Below are 11,269 nucleotides of genomic sequence, written 5' to 3' on the forward strand. Positions count from 1 at the left end.
CCTGCCTTTAAAGGTATATGCCTGCTTCTGGTGAGCTCCGTCTGCAGAATGGAAGAACAAGAATATATTGTCATTTATCTGCTTTTATTGAGTTTAGTTAGCTCCTGTCAGTGAGTGTACAGGATTTAAAAGATAATAGTTACAATAAACTTTAATAAAAGTAGTTTAGAAACTTTTGGAATTCCCAGGCAGGCTGAATAGTCCTGTTGCTGCCAGTAGAAACCCAATAACACTTTCCTTTTATGGTTCATCTACACAGTTGTGTGGTACTCATTCAATTTCTTTTATGCCTTGAATTAGTTCCTCTGTCTCCATTGGTATTATCTTCCTTAAATCATAAATGCCTAGAGGTTATGCCTAGTGCCTGTTTAATTAACTTTGTAAAATGCCTAGTACAACTCTACACATAGGAAATTATTAAATGTGCTTAGATAATTAGCCAGTGTTTGAAAACTGGAAAAGGGCTTTGAGTCACTTAAAATAAAGATCATGTTTCACATGACACTTTAGCCTCTTTTGGGCCTCTTTTTAGTTTACAGAAAATATAAGGGTGTCGCTGGGGCACATAGGGAACTGATGTTTATTTCTGTGGATAAGAATCTTTCCCAGGTTCTACTTGTGGACCTATATTGAACCAAGGCCCCTGTGTGGATGCCTTCTTGGTTCTGGGAGTGCTTGATTCCAATCCCTCTGAGCACCCCTCCCCCATGTCTCTCTTCTTTTAGGAGGCATAGGGAGCTGACATCAAAATATGGTTATTGTAGATGTGAGTCTGGCAGCAGGGGAATGAAATACTTGGTTGAAATTCATTGCTTTGCTAATTTGCTCAGGGCAATGGCCAAACAAAACCAACCCAACCCCAAAAGCCTTGTTAGCTCAAAATGTGCCTATAAATTAGCAAAGCTATAAGGAACAAGAATCAGTAATAAAAGAAAATCCAAACTTCTCTTGCAGTGGTCACATTTGGACATCCATTTTCTTTGAAAGGTAAAGGATTGTGAATGTATCCATGACAGAAAGCCTAAGACACAACTGGACCAGAGAAGACAGGACTATTGTTGACTCTGTCAAAGGATGGGGAGGAATGGAGCTCACACAGTCAGAAGAGCCACAGAGCTAATGACATCAGTGGTCCAGGAATTAAAAAGAAAAAAACCTTGAAAAAAAGCTTTGAAATGTTTGCCTGTAATAGTTCCAGAGCAGTTATCACAAGCTGTCATGTCCCTGGGTCCTATTTCAATAACTGCTTTAAGTGTCTGCCTTATTAGATAGTCCATACTTGAAGATATTCCTTGGCAGATATTTATTGAAGGTGACATCTAATAAAAGCTCCAAACAGGCTTATTAAATTATTCATTGAAGGCTTTGGAGAAGGGTTTGGAGAGCAGAGATGGCTAGTACAGAAAAAGAATAAATCTCTTAAAATTTTTGACTTGTTTGATTAATTATCTCAGGTTTAAATTGGAGAGGGATGGTTTAAAGAGCAGTGCTTAGAGTGATGGATGTCTAGTGACCATTTTACATCCCATCAGCCATCTAGGAGACTGAGAACTTCAAGCAGAGTCAGCCACAAAGGTGTTTCTTCTCAACTTTCTGCTTTTCTCTCTCTGCTCTCTGCCTCCATATCTTATTGGTGCTGTGTCTTCATCTATCAGCTTGAAGCAGATGGCTTCCACCTCTGTATCTCTGGTCTCTATCTTTCTTCTGAGCCTCTGTCACACATTTTAAATTATTCAGTGAATATTTCCACTTAGAGACTAAAATTAAGCCCGTATAACCATCTACCAATGGTCAGTGCCATTGGTACCTCCTCCTCAGCGCTACCTATAACTCTGGGGAGTGGTAACGAATGTACTGTATGCTGAAGTTGTGACTGTGCCTTGAGTCCCAGGGATTCCTCCAGCACCTAACCTTTACTCATCATCTGTCTCTCTTTTTTTAATAATTGAATTTATTTTTTAGAGCAGTCTTAGATTCACAGAGAAATTGAGTGGAGGATACACAGAGTCTCCATACACCTCTTTTCTCCTCACATATACAGTCTCCCTAACCATCAACATCCAGCACCAGAGTGGTACACATGTTACAACCCATGAACCAACGCTGACAAATTATAATCACCTCAAATCCGTAGTTTACTGTACGGTTCACTCTTGGTACTGTATGTTCTGTGGATCTTGACAAATGTATAATGACATGTATCTACCATTGTAGTATCATACAGAGTAGTGCACTGCCCTAAAGATCCTTTGTGCTCTATTTATTTATTCCTACCTCTCCTCTAACTCCTGGCAATAGCTGATCTTTTTACTGTGTCTGTACTTTTGCCTTTTCCATAATGTCATATAGTGGGAATCATACAGTATGTAGCCTTCTTATATTGGCTTTTTAACTTAGTAATATGCATTTAAGATTCCTCCATGTCTCATCATGGCTTGATAGCTCATTTCTTTTTAATGATGAATTTAATTCCATTGTATGGATGTACTACAGCTTATCCATTCACCTACTAAAGAATGTCTTACTTGTTTCCCAGTTTTGACGATTATAAATAAATCTGCTGCAAACATACATGTGCAGGTTCGTGTAAACCCGGGTTTTTAACTCATTTGAGTAAATACCAAGGAGTGCAATTACTGGATCGTGTGGTAAAGATTATGTTTAATTTTGTAAGAAACTGCCAAATTGTTCTCCAAAGTGGCTGTACCGTTTTGTGTTCCCATCAACAATGAATGAGAGTTTCTGTTGTTCTATAACCTCATTAGCATTTGTTGTCAGTGTTTTGAATTTTAGCCATTCTGATAAGTATATAGTGGTATTTCCTCATTGCTTTAATTTGAAATTCCCTAATGATGTATTTTTTTTTTGTGCTTATTTGCCATCTGTATATCTTCTTTGGTGAGGTATCTGTTCATAACTTTTGCCCATTTTAAAAATCAGGTTGTTTTCTTATTGTTGAGTTTTAAGAGTTCTTCGTATATTTTGAATAACAATCTGTTATCAGATGCATCTTGTCTTTTCACTTCTTGAATGTATCTTTCACAGAGGAAAAGTATTTACATAGCAGTCCAGCTCATTAATTTTTTCTTTCCTGGATCATGTCTTTGGTATTGTATCTAAAAAGTCAATGCCAAACTGAATGTCCTCAGGATTTTCTCCTATATTATCTTCTAAGTGTTTTACAGTTTCACATTTAACATTTAGGCCTATGATCCGTTTTGAGATAATTTTTGCGAAGAGTGTAAGGTTTGTGTCTAGTTAATGATGATGATGATGATTTTTGTATATAGAAGTCCAGTTGTTTCAGCACTATTTGTTGAAAAGACTGCTCTTTCTCCATTGACTTGCTTTTGCTTCTTTGTCACATCCGATGACTATATTTTGTGGGTTTATTTCTGGGCTCTCTGCTCTGTTCCATTGATATATTTGTCTATTCTTTCACCAATACCATACTGTCTTGATTACTGTGACCTTATAGTAAGTCTTCAAGTTTGATAATGTCAGCCTTTGTTCTTCTTCAATATTGTGTTGGCTATTCTGGGTCTTTGCCTCTCCATATAAACTTTAGAACAATTTGCTGATATCCACAAAATAATTTTCTGGATTTTGATTGAGATTGTATTGAATCTATATATCAAGTTGGAAAGAACTGACCTCTTAACAATATTGAATCTTCCTGTACATGAACATGGACCTTCTCTCCATTTATTTAGTTCTTCTTTGACTCCTTTCTGCAGAAGTTTGTAATTTTTCTCATATTGATCTTGCTCACATTTTGTTTGATTTATACCTAAGTATTTTGAACGAGATGTTAATGTAAATGATATTTTCTTTTTAATTTCAAATCCCAGTTGTTCATCGCTAGTGTATAAGAAAGCAATTGACTTTTGTATATTAATCTCATATCTTACAACTTTGTTATAATTGCTTATTAGTTCCAGGAAGTTTATTTTTCTTTTTGTGTAGATTCTTTTATATTTTCTATATAGACAAGTATTGTCTGTGAATAAAGACAGTTTGTTACTTTCTTTCTAATCTGTCTACCTTTTATTCTTTTTCTTGTCTTATTTATTTATTTTTCCCCAGGACTGGGTTTATTGAGGGTGTGGGGTCTACAGGGGAGCCCCAGGTACCCAGGGTTAAGGCCAGGCATCATCAGCCTGGAGAGGCAGCGGTCTGGTGAGCGGTCAGGAGTAAGTTCTCCACAGCCTGGGTTTACTGCAAAGTGTGATTCTCAGCTCTACCCTACCCAAAGCCTTTGGGCCAGAACATGTCGATATAATGGGGGTGATTGCAATAGGGCTAGCCTTTATGCTCAGCATTGACCCCTGAGTTCAGTATCTTTCCACACTTCTCACACTTCAGGCAAGGCCAATGCCAGTCCTTCTACAAGGATGTCATCCACTTGGCAAAACACACCTCCTTGTTGTACTTGGGGCACTTGGGCAGGGCTCCGGGTCTGGTGTGGGTGGCTAGGCTATAGCAGACAGAAGCACTGGATTCTTTTTTCTTGTCTTTTTGTGCTAGCCAGGACTTCCAGTCTGATGTTGAAAAGCAGTGGTGAGAGTGAATATCTCTGTCTTTTTCCTGATCTTAGCAGAGAAGCTTCTAATGTTAAGTCTGATGTTTGCTGTATGGTTTTTGTAGATGTTCTTTATCAAGTTGAGGAAGTTCCTTTTCTCCTAGTTTACTGAGGCTTTTTTTTTTTAAAAAAAATCATGAATAAGTGTTACATTTTGCCAAATACCTTTTCTGCATCTACTGATGTAGTTATGCAATTTGTTTTCTTTAGCTAGTTGGTGCAATGGATTACATTAATTGATTTTCAAATGTTGAATCAGTCTTGCACACCTGGAATAAATATTACTTGGTTATGGTATATATTTTTAATATATTATTGCATTTCATTTATTGATGTTTTGTTGAGGATTTTACAATTATGTTTATGAAGAATATTGGCCAGTAGTTTTCTTTTCTCTTAATGTTTTTGTCTAGTTTTGGTATTAGAGTAAAGCTGGCCTTATAGAATGAGTGAAGAATTCCTCCTACTTCTATCTTCTGGAAGAGATTTTAGAGAATAATTTCTTCCTTAAGCATTTAGTAGAATTCATTAGTGAACCTGTCTGGGGCTGGTACTTTCTTTTTTGGAAGATTATTAATTATTGATTCAATTTCTTTAATACATACAGACCTATTGAAATTGTCTTTCTTATGTAAGTTTTGGTAAATTGTGTCTTTCAAAGAATTGGTCTATTTCATCTAAATTGTCAAAAGTTCATGGGTATAGTATTGTTAATAATATTGCTTTATTATCTTTTAATGTTCATGAGATCTGTAGTGATGTCCCCTCTTTCATTTCTGATATTAGTAATTTGTGTCTTCTCTCTATATTTTTCCCTCTTGTAAGCCTGGCTAGAGGCTTATTGATTTTGTTGATCTTTTCAAAGTTTTACTTTTATTGATTTTCTTTATTGATTTCCTATATTCAATTTCATTGATTTCTGCTCCAGTTTTTATTATTTTCTTTTGCTTACTTTGGGCTTAATTTTCTCTTTTTTTCTTTTTAGTTTTCCAAAGTGGAGGCTTAGTTTATTGATTTTAGATCTTTCTTTTTTTCATTCAATGCTATATGGATTCAATGCTATAAATCCTCCAGTAGACACTGCTTTTACTGTATTACACAAGTTTGGTAAGTTGTATTTTCATTTTTATTTACCTCAAAATATTTTTTAAATTTCTTTTGAGAGAAATCTTAAACTCAAAGATTTCTTCTTTGATTTATGAGTTATTTGGAAATGCGTTGACTGATCTCCAATTATTTGGGGATTTTTCAGCCATCTTTCTGTTATTTACTTCTGGTTTAATTTCATTGTGGTCTGAGAGCATACAGCATATGATTTTTATTCTTTTAAATTTATTAAGATCTGTTTTATGGCTCAGAATGTGGTCTGTCTTGGTGAGTGTTCCATATGAGCTTGAGAAGAATGTATATTATGTTGTTGTTGGATGGTGTTTTCTATAGATGTCAATTGGATCAACGTGATTGATGATGACGTTGAGTTCAACTGTATCCTTACTGACTTTGCTGTCTGGATCTGTCCATTATTGATAGTGAGGTGTTGAAGTCTCCAACTATAATAGTGGATTTATCTATTTTTCCTTGCAGTTCTATTCATTTTTGCTTTATATCGCCTCATTGCTTTTGCTCAAATATGGCTAGTTTGCTTCTCCACACTCCTTTAGCTTGCCAGCATGAGCTGATCAGATGTTCTGCTCATCTTTGTTTCACAGTTCTGCCTAAGATTCTGCTAGCCCTTTTTTCACATGCTGTGGCCACGTTCAAACCTGAGGCCTTCCAATTTCCCAGTTCCTACCTGTTGAGAAAGGACAACTAGCCGAGCTACTTGAATTAATTCCTCATTACTGCATGCCGGTCTGTCGTAGGCATATGATGTGGCATTGTACGTGGGTCTCAACATTTCCTTCTAACATTAACAAAATAAGTGAGGGCAGGTGTCTTCTTTATTGATCCCTGCACAGTGCCAGGAACATGGTTGGCATTTAACACATGTTTGCTTGACAGTTGAATGAACATATTAGTGTACAGCTGGAGGAAGAGATTTTGTGATCTAATGTTTGAGTTTGAAAAAATAAACACCAAAGATGAAGTTTTTTTAAAAGTAGAGGAAAAGTAAACAGTTCTTTGGAATCAAAACTGCTTAAAGAAAAAAAAAATATATCAATGTGTTATCTGAACATAATATTTTATGTAGTGTTATAGTATCTAGACAGGAGTTCTAGCTTCATCATCTTAGACAATTTATTTATTTTCTCTAAGTTTTAAATAAAACCTCATGAAGTCATTGTGAGAGTGTGATAAGAGATATAACATTTACAAATGTTATTAAATACTTCCATTAAATCTTCATTAAGGGTGAGAATATGATGACATCAAATATTGGTTCACAGATAACTGTTTGAAAAATACTGTTTGAGCATATGTATACAAAAAAGAACAACCTCTGATACACAGTTCACTTTTTCACTTTTGTTTAGAGAACAGGTGAATCCTGATTTCATTCTTTTACTTGGCTTACATAAAAAAGTTCCACATCGTATTATTAGTTTGCAGAATTTAAGATTAATGCTTAATGGATGTTTAAAAAGACACGTTTTTATTTCTGTAGCATGAGTTCATGCTATTGGTCTTACACCATCTGTCTAGTATAAGCTTACTTCAATTCTCAGCTACTAATTCTAATGAATGAATGTGTAAAGGAAGCATTGAAAAATCTCTTTCATCATGAAGAAGTGAGGCCTGAAATTATTCGTTGGTTTTGTGTATTCTTTTTTTGTTGTTTATATAAGGTTTATTGCCAAATGGAGATTTTATTCCTATTGCCTCAGCCGAACTAATATTTTTCCATAATAAGATTTCTGAAATATCACTTATGTAGTGTATATGTGCTTTCTTAAAGTGTAACTAATTTCAAAGAGATCCTCTTTCAGAACCTGAAACTCTCTTTAATTTTTATTAAAAATGTTTTACAAACAAATCCAACTAAGACTTCAGTTGGGGGACACTTCTAGATTAGCAACTCACTTGTTAATTCCTGTCTCTTCCTCACAGGAGAAATCACTGATTAATGTCTTCCGGTCCAGGTTCATCTTCCCTAGTCAGTTCCAGTCATGAATCAATCCTAATTATATAGTCATGTCCACACCTAGTGGGGTTGGGAGTTAGTCATGCTGCTATAGACCTGTACCCTTAGTGAGTCCCAGATAGCTATTCTGATCATTGTGTACTCTCTCCAGGAAGAGCATGCAGTCTATGCTGTCTACACAGAACACACATTCCCTTAGATGCTAGAGGTTTATGCACCAGCACTGCTCCAGTGGCAATGTTAGCTGCCCAAATATTGTGAGGAAGACTAACACAGAACTATCTTTACTTATTTAAGGGTATAGAAGATTTGAGAATAGGTAAATAGTTATAGGAAAGTCATACTTCTTTTCAGTTAAATCTTTTGTACAGAGGCCACTGTGAGATATTTGAATCTCAGGCCTTGTATATACCTTTCATTTGAAAAGGATCTTGATTACTGTTTTTATTTTTCAAAGAATCTTTAGCAGATAAATGCTATAAATGTAAATTGCTAACTTGCTACAGTGTATTTATAGCATTTTTTTTTTAGCCCTCTTGTTTAACATATATCAAGTGGATACATGGAAAAGAAAAGAATAGGTATAACAAAAAGAATCTGGGGAAAAAATTTATTGATAATATCAAATCTTATGTGCTATTTTCAACAAAATTTTAAAAGTCAAATTCAACTGGTTCCTGAAGCTTAATATCTCACAGAGTAGGTATAAATAATTTAATGGAAAAGTACTATTTGGAACAATGCAAATACTTAAATATGGGAAATTTTATTGCAGTCTATGTAAAATCTTCAAGAAATCACATGCCAATCTGTTAGAATTTTTTTGCTGCTAACCAGAAATTTGAAAAAATTTTCAGAGAAAATAGATTGATTTTATCTTGTGTTTCAGCAGTTGCTATTATACTAAAATGTATATAGGATATTACTGTTCTGATTGCTTTAAAGTTCAAAAACGTACCTCAAAATGCCTTTGCAGTCTCATTGATCTTAAAATATAAAACTAGTACAGTATACAGGGGAGGAAGGGACAGAGTACTTAGTGTTGTAGTTAACTTTTCTTTTTAGTGCTTACTCCTCTTTGAAATTTCTGTCCCTCTCTCAATGTAAAAACCAACTTTAAAAAAGGAGAATGTTGCTGAGACTACAAATTAGTACGGCCACTATAGAAAACGGTATGGAGTTTCCTCAAAAAACTAAGAAGTGATCTACCATATGATCCAGCAATCCCTCTACTGGGTATTTACCCCAAAGACTTGAAAACCCATATCTGAAAGGGTATTTGCACACTGGTGTTCATAGCAGCATTGTTCACAGTGGCCAGGACATGGAAGCAACCAAAGTGTCCTGTGATAGATAATTGGCTAAAGAAGCTGTGGTACATATATAAAATGGAGTATTACTCAGCCATAAGAAGAGATGAAATACTGCCATTTGCGACAACATGGATGGACCTTGAGATAATCATGCTAAGTGAAATAAGCTAGACAGAAAAAATTGAAAATCACATGATATCAGTTATATGTGAGATGTAAACCTAAAAGCAACAAATGAACAGGACAAACAAACAGAGACTCGTGGACATGGACTATAGACTAGTGGTTACCAGAAGATAGGGGGTGGGAGGAGTGGGGAGGTAGATGGGGTAAAGGTGGTCAAATATGTGGTGACAGAAAGAAATCTAACTATGGGAGGTGAACACACAATGTAAATATATATATGCCTTACTGTTAAATTGTACAGATGAAATATTGAATTTTGTTAACCAATATCACTGTAAAAAAAATTAATGAATTAATTTTAAAAAATAGGAGAATGAGAAATAGCAAACTTGCCATTGATGAAATTAGAAAATATTCCCAACTCTGAGTTGAAAAGTAAAATAAAAGCTGCTAAGTATAGTACACACTGGACCAGAGTAAGGGTGTATGTGTGCTGGGGGCAGGGGAATGCCAAGGGAGGAACTTCATCTCTCCAGATTTCAAGCAAAGAGTGCAGAGGGCAAGATTCCTCAGAGTTTGCAGCCTACGTAACATAAAGCACAAGGGTTGGCGTGTCTTGTGAACCACTGAAGGTTCTCTGAACTCTTAACTCCAAAGATTAGAGATGTAGGTGGAGCTAAATCCCTAAATCAAGGCACGATCTCATTCCAGGTACCACCTTACATTTTATCATCATGTCTCCTTAGCCTCCTGTTTGCTGTTCCAGTTTCTCAGTTTTTTAAAAACAGTTTTTGATGTCTTTGATAGGTTCAAAGAGTTCACATCAGATATTTTGTAGAATGTCCCTCAGTTGATTATATGTCTGATTATTTCTCATGATTAGACTGGAGTTATAGATTTGGGGGGAGGAAATGCCATTGTAATTATAACGTATCAAGGGTACAGACTATTAACATGCTTATTATTGTTGATATTAACTTTCATCATCTGGCTGAGATAATGTGTTCTAATTTCTCCACTGTAAACTTACTCTTTCCTTACTTTTCCATATTGTTGTCTTCAGAAGGACATTACAATGCACAGATTGCACTAATTAAGGCGTTCAGAGTTTTGCTGCCTCTCTCTGAGGGAAGAGTAGCTACATAGATTATTTGCAATTCCTATGCATGGGAGATTTCTCTGTTCTCCTTCTTTCATTCATTCATCCATTCAGTCAGTCAGTGCATCATTTATTTATATCAGTATGGACTCATGGCCATTTCTTTTCATCTTTGGGCTGTAATTCAACACTAATTAATTTTTTTCGTTGTTGCTCAAATTGTTTCATCTTTGGTAGCTCTTTCCATTGGCTCCTGTGTCTTTTTTGACATACTCTTATCATTGTGGGTTTTTTTTTTTTTTTGGAGCAGATCTTTACTTTTGGGCACTACAAGATACTCCATTTTGTATATTTCTTACTTCAGTCCTAAAATCAGTAATATCTTGAAAATGATAGAAAACAAGATCTGGGCACCAAGTCTGCTCATCGTTACTGAGGTATTAAAGCTTCTAGGCTCTCTTGGCCAAACAAAGAAATATATGTGTGCATACTAACCCATGCATATCTCTCTCTCTATATATAACTATATATTTTTCCATATATATATCCATATGTATCTATATTCAGCTGGACATGAGTTCATACTGATAAATTCAACTCTAATTTATTACCTCATGAATCATTCTAGACTTCTTCCCTTGCTTGTCTAATCTCTTACTTCAACAGTGAGATACCTAGTTTTCACCATCGGCTTCTACCTAATTTACTTAATCCATTTACTTATTTGTTCAATTCCATTATAATAGTGGTTTCAGGATTGTTCACCAGAACTCTCATGGGAAGCAGTTTTATCACCTAGAGTACAGTGCGTATGCACAGCTACTTTGCCTTTAGTCTTACAGAATTTACTCATTTCAAAATTACCTAGCCATAATATTTTCTCCTACTCCCTTCAGTGATGTTGTTCATATGTTTCTAATATAGTTAGGTTATTGTGTCATAGTCTGCATTTCATCCTGGGATCCCACAACTTTCTAAATGATTTTTTAAAATTGTTTATATTAAGGTTTACTCTTTGTACTTTAAAGTTCTTTGGGTTTTGACAAATGCATGATTTCATTTATTCA

Source organism: Pteropus alecto, unplaced genomic scaffold (genome assembly GCF_000325575.1).
Source record: "Pteropus alecto unplaced genomic scaffold, ASM32557v1 scaffold7, whole genome shotgun sequence".
Classification (NCBI taxonomy): domain Eukaryota; kingdom Metazoa; phylum Chordata; class Mammalia; order Chiroptera; family Pteropodidae; genus Pteropus; species Pteropus alecto.